The sequence below is a fragment of the Manacus vitellinus genome, unplaced genomic scaffold (assembly GCF_001715985.3).
Source record: "Manacus vitellinus isolate BGI_N305 unplaced genomic scaffold, ASM171598v3 scaffold_53_pilon, whole genome shotgun sequence".
NCBI lineage: Eukaryota > Metazoa > Chordata > Aves > Passeriformes > Pipridae > Manacus > Manacus vitellinus.
This window is the reverse complement of record NW_021940637.1, coordinates 2,776,706-2,790,019: the sequence shown is the minus strand read 5'-3', so window position 1 is coordinate 2,790,019 and position 13,314 is coordinate 2,776,706.

The window sequence follows — 13,314 nt, the reverse complement described above, 5'->3', positions numbered from 1 at the left end:
TAAAACAGATGAGCACATGGAATACACTGTAAATAATTTAGGAACCAGTGCCCTCATTAATGATTTGATACTGTCAGAATGTTGCTTATTCCATCCAACCCCCCACCCCTCATCTTCCACTCCCCGAAGTGGTTTTATATTTATATAAGGCAAAATACGTATTTTGTACTTGCCTGAAGGGCTTAAATGCTGCTTTGAAAATAGCCCTTGCAGTCCCTGGATTTTCTCATTTCAGGACAACAGGATACATTTACAGCACCTTATCATGGATGCAATCCACTAGACAACATGAATAGAGATTGCAATATCCAATTAGAGAGTATCAAAGATAATAGAGTTAGATTTGCAGAAAATTTTCAAAGATGTCATATCTTTGAACAAAACTTATTAGGGCTCCATCAGCCGTTTGAACAGTTTTAATGAAGTTGAAGCTCGGCTAAGGACGGAGTTATTTTACTTCATGATTAACTTTGAAGAATTTTATTTTTGAAGCCTTAACATCCTGTAATTAAAAAGAATCCTTAACACGTTGCGGTAATTCAGCATTCGGTAATTTATGTTACAAGATCTCCCTTCCAGAAACGGGCTTGATAAATAGCCAAACGCTGCTAACCAATGGGGGCACTTTCATTTATTGCTACTGTGCTGCTTTAATATTTTAAACCTCACGGAGAAACCATATTCTCAGCTTCCCATGGAGGGCTGGAGTGATGCATTTGAGCAGTGCCCCTGTTCTGGCAGTGTTTGCTGCACGGTAACATTCACCCACAGCAGTGCCAAGGGGCAGCCCCGCTCCAGCCTGGGCATTGCCACCAGGAGGTGAAGTATTTGCAATTATTGATACCCAGAGCTATATCTGAAGCTACATTTTAACGCCGTCTCAGCCCCACACTCTCACTTGCTCAGCCTGGGTCGCTCTGAAGTTACTCAAAATGGATACCACAGCCAGCAGTCACCAACCTGCTGCTACTTTAACAGTAAGATTGGGTTTTTTTCTGTGTCTCCCAGACAGTTAAGAAATCTATTAATGCCACTGCTATTTTGCCAACGCTCCCCAAGAACAAGGCTAAAACAATCACACAGATCACACCGAAGCAGTGGAATTTAAATACAGAACACAAAAAACAGCTTGGCTAGATTTCACAAACCTTGTTTAGAATAAATCACACTGAAAGGATTTAGTAGCTCAGGAGTGAATGACCTCTTAACAGTGGATGCTGTTAGCCCACAACCTTTTATCACAGCAAAAAAAAAAGAAAAAAAAATACTTAATGCTACCAAGTTCATGATATTTTAGAAACAGAATATCTTGCATTCCACTTCTAAGCCAACCCTCTTGTCTTCTTGGTTTCCTCCAGCTTCAGTACTACACATTATATTAAAAAGAATAAGGAATGGACATAACAACAGGAAAAAATGAGCACTATATAAGTAATTACCTACAAGCCAGAAAATAAGAATTCTCATCCTTAACACCACAAACTATTTCCAGTGTACGTTTCTGAAGGTTTTACAGGCACTGTACATGTTCCTCTCATGATTTATTTCTTTCAGAGCAAAACTCTGAAATTTCAATTGGGACAAGGATATATCATATTCAAGCCATAAATATACAGCAAAGGAAGCAGAGAGTCACGTCTCAAAACTGTTGACAGAGAGCAAGAGTTTCTCACTGAAAGCACCAAGGGAAGGTTTTGAGCTGTCCCGTGTACACCAACACCTGCCAGCCTGGGACTGCAGCCTGAAATGGTTCTTGGTAAAAATTACTACTTTTCTACTTTGGGAATGGAAATGATGCACAAAACCACTGCCATCAGCTGAAGAGTTAATTTTGAAAAACATGTGTATTTTATTTTACTTTGCAGAATTTCTCCTTTCAGTAACATTCCTTGGCTATAATCCATATTCAAAAGTCACTCAGCCTACTCTAATATCACAGTAGCAGCTTAATGAAAGACTAGTGGACCCCTTCTTCTGTGACTCTGGAGTATCTCTATGCCTTTTCTTTCCCAAAGGGAAGCAGTGAACAAAGAAAAATCTTCCTGTCAGGCTTGGGCTAGTTCTGTGGTGGCAGCCACGCTGGGAGCTGAGGGGCACACATCCATCTCAGACCTCCTGGAACCCTGACTTAGGGCTTTGGGGGGGTCCAGCCTGCTTGGAGAACACTGGGAGCTGTCCTCCATCACTTGTTCCTTGCCAGCAGGACACCTGCAGGGGCCTGACCAAAGGGAAAGCAACACAGCTCTGTCTCCCTGGAGGGTCTATGGGAGAACAGGAAATAAAGCAGGAGAAAAAGCTACTGGAAAGACACAACTTATAACTAAGGAGGAACAAAAACATTTCAGAAATGTTTGTTATTTCCCTCTTCTCTCTTCCCTTTCTCACACACACATTCCCTCCCCCTACATTCCCCATTATTATTGTTATTATTGCTTTCAGCTCTCCTAACCTGTGGGGAGATATTTTGGGTAAAATGAGACAAGTCTACATGAAATGCAAGCTTCTGATGTAGACAAGAAATCTTCTTTTTTTCCCCCCAGAATATTTGGCTTGACACTTCAAAGGCTTATTTCTCACATTCACAGTGATTCTTCTATAAATACATCCATCTATATGCACACAGCGACTGCAACAAATCCACGGTCACACAGGACTTCACAGTCATTACATGCACACCAAACTGTGGCCCTGCAGACCTCACAGGAAACCATGGGGAACACACTGCAGACCTTCTGCAAACACCCCAGTTTGTGCTATTGTCTAGAGAATAAAATGTTAGATGCAGTCTTCCTAGACTGCTCCATGTTCCAACCACTGCAGGACGATGGGGGCAGATCCTCTCCTTTCACAAGAGAACAGGGGTCTTGCTTCACATCTTGCCTTACACAGGAATAGGGTGTGCAGACACCCATCTTTTTGTCTGCTCAGTCAGGCATTTAAGCAGGGGACTAGTGGAGAGAGTTTCCAGCATGTAACAGTGTGGCTCTTTTCTGGAGAGGGGAAATGGTTTTTCCAAAGCAAAGACTTTTACCTGTTTGCTGCCCTATCCCCCAGAGCTCCATGGACCTCTTATTTCTGAAGAGGTTATACTCTACTGGTGTCTGGTACCAGCCCACACCCAAACCATACTATTAAGTCTTCCAAAATGAATAATAGATGAAAGGAGGTGCTGCTGAAAACAGTGACAAGCAACTTATCAGGAAAAGCTGTTTTTCCACAGTAAGAAACCTCCTGCTCAAAAACACTAAGCCATACCTACCACCACACAGAGCATATTCTATTTACAGTACACCTATCTGGTTTTAATCACATCAGAAGAGTGTAAATTCTAAGAGTGAGTCCTTTTATCTTTCAAGCCAAGAGATGTATCAAAAGTTAAAAACACAGTATCAAAATATTTTCATCACATTTTGAGCTTCATCACAAAGATGTATTTATAGCATCAACGAGGGGGTGTTGTGCAGACTTTCTGAACCAACTTTTATAGATGTGCCATACCTTTGCATATTATTGTCTGAAGTACATTCTTCTTTATTAGAAAAAGCTCTGTGAGCTCTCCTTTTACAAAAACACCACTCAGGAATTTAGCTCTCATTCTAGGCTTTGAAAAACAAGTTATTTGTAAAAGGATGGGATACTTCACTAAATGCAGTATGATGCATTCCCACTATTCTTTTTAGTACAGCCCAGTGAGCTTTTAAGGTACTGGAAGTAACAAGAAAGAGTATTGTGCAGTCTCCACTTAAAACCCTCAGTACAACAGCTACCTGCACGTTCCAGATATAAGGAATATTGTTCATATTTGAATATATTCAAAAGGCCATAATTCATATACGTTTTCTTATTTATACATGCTTCACCAATTCTCTATCTAACGGTTCCCTGGCCACGTTATCAGAGCCACTTGAGTACTGCTCAGACCCCAACGTGTTCTTTCTCATGCTACTGTAGAGTTTTCTTCCCACTTCACAGAACAGAACAAAAACAATCTCACAGATCACACCAGTGTATCTGACTACCCAAGGTCTCTGGGAAAGCAGAAAGCTGGACTTGGATCCCGCACCTTTCAAACCTGAATTTATTCCTATTCTCTACCCAGGTACAGGAATCTGTTCCCAAGTGAGTCACTGCAGGATAACACTGCAGGCTAAAGACTCTCAGGTCTCTGCAAGTGCCAAAGCGTGGACACTGCAAAGGTCGGAAAGAACCAGCACCAGCACAATAATATTTTACTGTCTGCTTTTTCATCTAAACATGAATAAAATTCCAGCTCCAAGTTATCACAGCATTCATTCCCTGCGGTAACTTCTCAAGAGGAGAAAGAAGCAGACACAGCAAGCGAGAGTCAGAGACAACGACACAGAACAAACTCCTCCATTCCTGCTCACTTGAGACATTTTTTCAAGGTCTATGAGGTTTACTATTTCTTCCCTGAGGCAATGACTGGGACTGCATTTTTCCAATCCCCCTTCAGCTCATCCAGCCACATCTGTCATCTCTCCTGGCATCTCTTAGCTCCTTGGTGATATCTGCTAGCTCTTCCATCTTCATCTTTCAGCTCAACCAGACATATCTGTTAGCTCTGTTATGATTGATCTAATTTTGACAATTAATAAACATGACACACTTAATGTCCTGTTATTTTAACACTGGGAATTCCTGGGAAGGCACTATCTTTTAACAAGGTTTTCATGACTGAAAATTTCATCAGAAACTAAACCAATCCTACTCTCAGGTACAATAATATAATTTACTGTCTCCAGCTAAATGCCCACATCTCCACAGTGATACACACTCCAGACAGTCTTCAAACTACAGCAAACAGGCAGTCCAGACATATGTGACTGCAGAGGGGAACTGAACTGCACTCTGAGAGCTGCCTCCAACCAACCTGCTCAGAACACAGGAAGGCAATGTGCACTCTGTATATTAAGCTCTGTAGCACAGTAGCTGATTTTATAACAAGTTGACTCCTGCAGTGGTGCAGTGACTGTCACTGCAGTGCACGCTCTGCCCAAGGAGATGGGAGGCTGCAGAGCCTTTCTTCAACAACCTCCCTGCCAGGACTAGGGGGCAAGAGGGAGCACCAGAGGAAACCAAGAAAGAAAAGTGCCTTCCTTGGAGGCAACCTTGGGTTCTGGCAACAGGATGTGACCTGTCAAGCCAACAGAAGTGAGTCCCTTCAACAAACCAGACTCAAACCTCGGTAAGAAATAAAAACAATGGAAATAAAGAGCTGAATTATTTGTGCTGGCATTCCAGCACGGAGGAAACTACAGCGTGTCCTCAGGACAACTGTGCTGTTGACAGTTGGAGCATTTATGATAATCTGCAAAACCAACATCACAGGGAAATTCTGCATCCCCTGTGCTGGGCATTTGGAAGTGGCCCAACCTCTGCCCACCTCTGTGGAAGACACTCAGAAGACGACACGGTAGCAAAAATAATAGTATGACAAAAAAATCCAATCAATGTGATACATGTTCTCCTCCTCTGATGAACAGTGATAACCTCTGGGGAGGCCCCAGCTACTACTGGAAGCTTGAGATCATACATGGACTTAATAATGAAGCACAGCAATGTTTCCCTGAGCTTCGTGGACTTTTAAAATGTACCCATAACCCGTTCTCTGACTCTTGCACATGTACCCACCATTTCCATAAGATGCAAGCCTTCCTTTTTGTGTGCAATCTGCTTCAGAGGAGTGGATAAATCACAGTTGCCTGAACCATGGGTGAATATTCTCTTTCCAGCTGAGCACGACTGAAAATGCAGTGGGTGAAAATGGAGCAGTGCAGTTTGCTGTTATTACCACATGGTCCCCAGCACACACCATTCACACAGCTGTGATGGAAAGGGGTGAATTTTCCACACCCACAGGGAGTGATGAGCTCTGTTCTCCCCTCCTCTTGAAGTTGAGGACTGGTAAAACTGTAGAGGGACAGTCTCATTTGATCGTAAGTCACCAGAGAGAAAACACACTGTTCAAAATGCTAGAGATTAACAGATTTTCCTGGAGATTTTTTCCCAGTGTCTATATGAGAGAATAAATTGCTAGGGCTTCACTGTCAGTTTATCTTGTCATCCAGACCCTCCAATTGAGATTACTTCTGTTCTTCACTACAGACCATCTGTTTCCCTGTATAGAAGGGACGTATGCACACTGGTGTTCATTAGTGTACCTCAGGAATGCCTTCTTCTTGCACAATAGTGCCAATTAATTGATGTTACTTTAAGCTCCAAAAGAGCAAAGTGGAGCCTAACACTGCACATACACACTGACAACCCCCACTTTCATCTATAATTTAGGAAAGTGGATGCAGTTCAGCAACAGTTAAAGACTAATCTCTCATGCTTTTTGTGCATTTACATAATTGATTTGCTAGATAATGCACTCTGCTTCCTTATTTAATAAACATGTTAATTATTTCAGACAATTACTCAAAACTGCCTACAAGTGTCTGTCTAAGAAACACCCAAAAAAAAATTAAAACGAAAATGCACACCAAAAGGCACATCCTTCATATCACATAACACAAGATATTAAGTCAATATGTCACCCTGTCAACAGTCACTTGCTACCTGCTGTTCTACATTTATTCAAACTCTGGTGTATTAGCCAGGGCTGTGGCACTGACTAGACACCCATGTGGGCTAAAAAGGGAGCTCGAGAATAAAACTGGTGTGCTGTCAAAAGTCTGCGTGTATGTGAGTGGGGAGGGGAGCTGTGAGACAGAAGGAAAGGAGGAGGGAAAGAAAATAATGCAGGGTGGAAGAGAAGATTAGAGAAGACATCTCTGTCGTGTAGTCTCCTTTGGGCTACAGGGGGGAAATTATGGAAAAACTAAGCTTGTTCTATTTTTCCCTCCACGGCTCCAAGAAGGCCCAGCAGACAAATGCATCACTTTGAATCTTGTAAGCCAGCACACATTTTAGCCACTCTTTTGTTGAGATGCAAAGCACTAGAGAAGCTGCTGATTGTAGGGCTGGGACTGGGGACCCACATCCCACGTGTCCCTGCGATTCCAGCCCCCAGCAAACGCCCCAGCACCAAGAGCTGCCACCAGGAGGGTGGAGGAGATGTTCCTGCTGGCCACACCTGCACAGGGCAAGCTCCACAGGCAGGGCATTTTTAGGCCAAGATGTTCAGGGCTTCCCTGTCTTGCCCTGCCTCCACAAGAGGCAGTTAGGATTTCTACAGACACATTTAAAGGGAGCCCAAGACAAAATGAAAAAAGCGGGAGGGGGAACAGAGGAAACACCAGCAAGATTAATAGCTGGAGTCTCCATTACTACAGAACACCTAATCCTGCACTCAAAGGAAATTCCAGCACAAGCAGCTGCAGGTCCAATCTCCTACTTGACATAAAACATTACACAGCAAAGGTCAATTTGCTTTTGGAAAACTGGCTAACAGGAGGCACTGCACAAAGCCATCCACAGAGCTATTTTCATGGCCTGCACTGCAAAGAGATCTAAGAGGGTACCACTTGTCCACCCTCTCAGCTGGTGGTTAAATTGCTCCAATAACAGCTGACAACCAAGAGAGCAGAATAAGACAAAAATTGTCAGTGTCTTATCTACAGTTTTTAATCATAGCAGGTATTTTAAAAATAGCTATTCACTCCTCTGTGTGTTGGCTTAGCAATTCAGGGAGGGAATCAATAAAAAAATATTATGCTACACCACTGTTATCTTCATCCAAGCAAGGTTAATGGAAAAGTATCAGGAGGATGTTTCACTAACTTCAAGTTAAAAACAAGAAGGTAGGTATGGTTGTGCAATAAAGGAAAACCAGGACATTATGATGAGAAAATGAGAAGTAGAATGGTTTTCTTGTGGCACAGTCAATAAGTTGGCCACTGTACAGCGGCAATAGCAGTACTTCATATTTCTGAATTCATTACTTTTTAATATTTTACCTATATGAACCATATCCACAGCCTGGACACAATGCCAATCTTATAAAACTACCTGCTTTAAGGATGAGAATTAAAACTATCTTACTCTTCTCTGGTAATAATGAGCTGTTGCACTATCAAGCATTTTGATCACCACTTCTATATTGAAATTCCTTGCATTCAAGAAAACGGGCACAGAGAGTTTTCATGCTTCTGACCACAGCATACAAATGCCACAGTTACACAAGACAGATTTTTAAGCTATGAGTTTCTGTATATGGTTTAAGCTATGGTTTTAAGTATAACCAGTGTGTTCCTGAGCTTCTACTGGTTTGCAATGTCTTAGGAGCCTTACAAGGATGTTGGATTTGACACCTGATATCTTGCCCTGGACTGGCAAACTTTTCTTGCTTTGGAAATATTTTGCAACCATCACTGATGCCATATGGACTGAAAGGGAAAGTTTTCCATAACTCCTGTATCTTTAAAGTTTCCATAACCAGACTGTTGGCCATTAATGAATTCTGACATTTTATGAGACCAACTGAATGGCAAGGACATCACTGCTCTAAAAATAATTGCCACAAACAAAAAGCTCCAATTCTCCGTGTTCCCATTTGATTTCCATTGCCAGTGAACATGGAACAAGTCAGCACCACCATACTTTCAGACCCTAAACGCTCAGGAGCAATAGCTTTTCTTATCATCCTTCACAGGTGACCATCTGAAAAGTAACAGACTTCCCCCAAACTCCATCCTGCCCCTCTTGTCTGCCTCCAACGCTCGGGTTGCTTGCCAGGATTTCAGTTTACATCATTATTCTCATTCTCCCCAGCCTACAGAGATACACAGTGTCACTGGCAGATGTGAACATAAAATGTTCTGAACAGGCTGAAAGAACCTTTAGACACCACTAGACACAAAGGAAACAAATGCAGCAGGGGTTAAGCCTCTTAATCGAGCTGTGCAGCTTCAGAGCACGACCAGTTTTATTCAGAACACACCAGCAGCATAATAAAAATAAGTACTGCTGCAAACCCTTTGGGTTTTTACTCCTGAAGTTACATAATGCAAAAATTCACAGTGTATTTGGTTAGCTGAAGTGGGCATATAAATTGGCCAGAAGTACCACTTGAAATGTTACAAGTGGCCTTACTTGTCCTATCCAAACCTATTACATTTGTTAGTATTTAGTTACCTAAACCCCTTCTGCTGATCCATCAGTTCTGCTCAACTTTCAGTTTCTAAATGTTCTTTCTTCCTCAAGGTACCATATTGGTTTTCCTGCCCCACTGCTACTATTCCACCTGGAGCAGATTCAGGATGAGGACAAGTAAAAACAGGATCAGCTCTATAAGTGAACTACCAAAGCCAAGACTGCCTTGTGGTCAAAATAAAAGACAGCAAGTAAATGCTTATAGATTATGGTTAATAAATATGTCAAGTCACAGATTAATGCCTAGTGACTCTCGGATTTATTTCTTTTTTATTTAAAAGACTCTAATGAGTAAACAACATAAAAAGCAAAATTTTTGCATAATAGGAGAAAAAGAAACCCACCAAACACAAAAAGCACAGTACACCCATCTAATTGCAAGTGCACCAAAGAAAATCAATTTTTGTAGGTTTGGGCTATTTTTTCCTCTGTGGTAGGAAACCTTAAATAAATGTAGCATCCCATTTTTGCAGTCTCTGTCAAACACCTACGTGTGAGAAGGCAGGGAAGAGACAATGTGAATAACCCTTAATCTGTGTCTCCAAGAGGGCCAGCACAGTAAGACACTTCTGTTGTGCATGATATGCAAAAGCACTCGCTTGGGAGCAAAGGAGCAACTCAGATTGCAAGGCAAAAGGCTTAACACAGGTAAGAAAACCTTCTTGTCCCCCCTAGGTCTATTACTTTCTCCTAACTGCTCCCACTGGGTTATATCCTCAGCTGGAATGAATCAAAATCAATGAAGCAAAGCTTATTGACACTGGTTGTTCACCTCTTGTAAAATCCCCCTGCAAGCAGCATATTCAAGCTGCTCCCGATGCCTGAGACAGCCCTTCTTGGAACACACAAAATAACACCCTGCTCTTCCTCCACAAAGCTCATCAGGACCAGTGAGTGTGTTCAGTGAGCTCTGCTCCAAAACATCAGCCAATCTCCATTATAATGGCAGGGAACAATATTCTTTCTAAAAACAGGAAGCCGACACAAGAATGTAAAAGCAGGACCTGCTCTCCTGAGATCTGTGCCCACCTCCCTTCCCCCCACCACCACTTCTCTCCTTTGCATTTCTCCTCTATTCTTTGAGCCTTTCTACCTGGTTTATCTACTTCATTTAGACTGTAAGCTCTTTGAGGCAAGAGCCAGTATTCTCAGGGGTTTGAAAAACATCACTGCAAACTTCGGGCACTCTATTAAAGAGCTATTTTTAAATAAGGCTCCCTTGCAGGATGAGAGTGATTTATCAGTCATGCCACTGACATCAATGCAACATGTACCTTGCACAGTGGTTAAGCTCACTGTGCTAGGAAGGGGGCAAGGTGCCATGCAATCTTTAGGATTCCACGTTTTAAGCCACTATACATGTTCATTTCATTGCAGAAGCTGCATTTTTAAACTAAAAACAGATGGGAAAAAAAATTTCCACTTCTGTAAGTAGCAGAGTTCCAGTTGTGAAATTCAAATGTTATGTTTATTTCACACGTTAAATTATATATAAGGTGCCATGTTAAATTATACATATAGAAAGAGCTCATGTAAGTGAGGTAAAGTCTCTCCAGATTTCTCTACTTTTCCCTTTCAAAAAAAAAATTAAAAATCTGCCACTTCCTTCTCCTTTTTGTTTTGTCAGCAGAAGGCAAGAACTGTGTTAAATTCTGATCTCAGGCACATGCCACAAGCCTTGAGGGGACATTTACCTTCATCCTGTCCATCTGAACCTAAGGCATTTTCTGCCATTCGAAACACCTCAGAGGTGTCCACACTTCCAAGACAAGAAGGCATTTACTTTCTCCCGTGTATAAAAGCACCCTTTAAGAGGCTGCTTATCCTGTACTCTTGCAATCAGTACACTGGGTTTTTCAGGCAGTACCATCTGGAATGACTCACCTATCAGCAATAAAGCAGAACCATGAAAAGGAGGCCTTACAGGAAAAAAAAATTCCTCGCAGCCAGTTGCACAGTTATTTCTACTTCATCATCACTCCTGTTCCCAATACTGGACCAATATATTCTATTCAGATAGCATCACCCATCCCTTGATGAGATCACTCAAAATAGGATGGGAGTCAAGTACAGTAACAGGCACAACATGTGGACACCACTCAAAAATTCATTACCAGGTCTACTGAAAGCCAGAACTGCGGCAATTACGAGGTTTGGAAGCAATTTATTTAGGGTACATAAAGTACTTCTTCCAACTGCTCATTATTGCTGCTACCCAGAAGAATCATTAACAAAGTACCACAGTGATGAACAGTTTCAGTGCTCACTTTGTTTCCTCTCCTGTTGCTGGGTCACCACCGTCCTTCACGTTCTGAGCAGCTGCACAGGTGATCTGAAGCCCTATTCCCAAAGAAACAAGGTCTAAGACATAAAACTGTACAAAGAGTTTAGCAAGTTTTCTTTGCATTTTGGAGGGAGATGATAACTTGTGTCTTTCCTTTTTTTTTTTTTTTTCTGAAATGTTTCTCATTCTCTGGCACTTCCAAAAGCTCTTGTCTGCTATTTCAAATACAAGTGCTAAGAGTTTTCACATTCTACCATTCCTTCTCCTCAAAACTGTAGTTACTAATGGTAGACCTGGGAGTCTTTGCAGACAAAAGTATATTAACGAGTAAGAGCTTTCATCAGATGAATATGGAATGATACCCATGCCCAGGTAGGTATTTGAGATGCAGACAGTCCCAACAAAACTCAAATTACCTACAAACACCATGATAGAGAAAGACAAAACACTTGCAAGGAAGTCAGAAGTTATCTTTTTGAAGTGCAATCCTTCTCCCATCACATCATCTCACCCAGTCTTTGCTTAAAATTTACCTAACAGGGCTTTGTCTTGCTGAGGCACGGGGGGGAGGAGATGGGAAGATGGTAGCATCTGGTGGCATTGTTCACTGTAACGGCTGGAAACGTCTTCCAGCTGGAAAGAAACAAAATTCACAAACTTTTCTTCTGCACCAGTAATTATCACATAAGAATAAACGGGTTGTGAACACTGGGGATGTATTTTGAAATGAGCTTTGAGCTGATCAATCTGGGGCACCAAACAAACCAGCACAAAGGAACAGCATGAGACAACAGCCACCATCCAGATGGCAGGGAACAGATCAACGCTGGGAATGCTTCTCTCTCCTCACAGGCTCTCCACTAAATGGCCTAAGTCACCTGAAGAACAGATTCCCTGTAAATCTCACCAGAATCATAACCCTTTTATTCCTTTTTTTCCCCCAGCCATTGTTCCTTCCTTCTATCTCCATGCAAACACTCCTTGCACCATCCCTGACCTTCCTGCTTCCACCAAATGGAGAGATGTAATCTGTTGCTCCCCTATTTTTGCCTTTGGAAGCTCAGACTGTCCAAATAATTCTGAGGCCATAACTGCAGGCCATCTCCAAGCATACTACTTCCATTATATTTACTAGTCACCCTTTTTCCATACTCCCTGTAGCAACCAATGCCATGGGACTAAGAGTGGTTTTCATTTCTAAATGTTAGTCTGAATTCTGCCCTTTCTTTTTCTAGAGAAAAACACCTTCAGAAATACTCTTTCTGCATGTTAATTTGACTGCAAATACCTGATCTGAATTCTGAGTCATTAGCAAATGAGGTGACCTACGACAGAAGCTGGTCTGCCTTAGATGTATGAAAGCTTATCAGAGAGGGCATTTTTCAGATCAAGAACCTCTATTGCCTATAAAGCTCATGGGATGTTCTGTAATACTGGAGAATATTATTTATTTACATTAATAAAACATTACTTCAGTACCAACTTGGAGAAACAGCAGGAGGCTGCATTGTACCCAATTCCAGTGAACCAGCTCATCTCATTACATCCATTACAAGCACATTAATTTGCACTTCCATATTTAAAAAAAATAAATCATAGAATTATAAAAAGGTTTGGGTTGCAAAGGACCTTAATGCTCATCTTGTTCCAACCCCTGCCATGGGCAGGGACACCTTCCACTATCCCAGGTTGCTCCAAGCCCCCTCCAACCTGGCCTTGGACGCTTCCAGGGATGGGGAATTCACAGCTTCTCTGGGCAACCTGTGCCAGGGCCTCCCCACCCTCACAATAAAGAATCAAACTCCTCTGCTACACCAGAATTACATTTTCATATCCCAAGACACTACAATGAAGGTATCTCCCATTCAATGTCCTTACTGCTCCTACTTACATCACAGGCACTGGAATGTCTG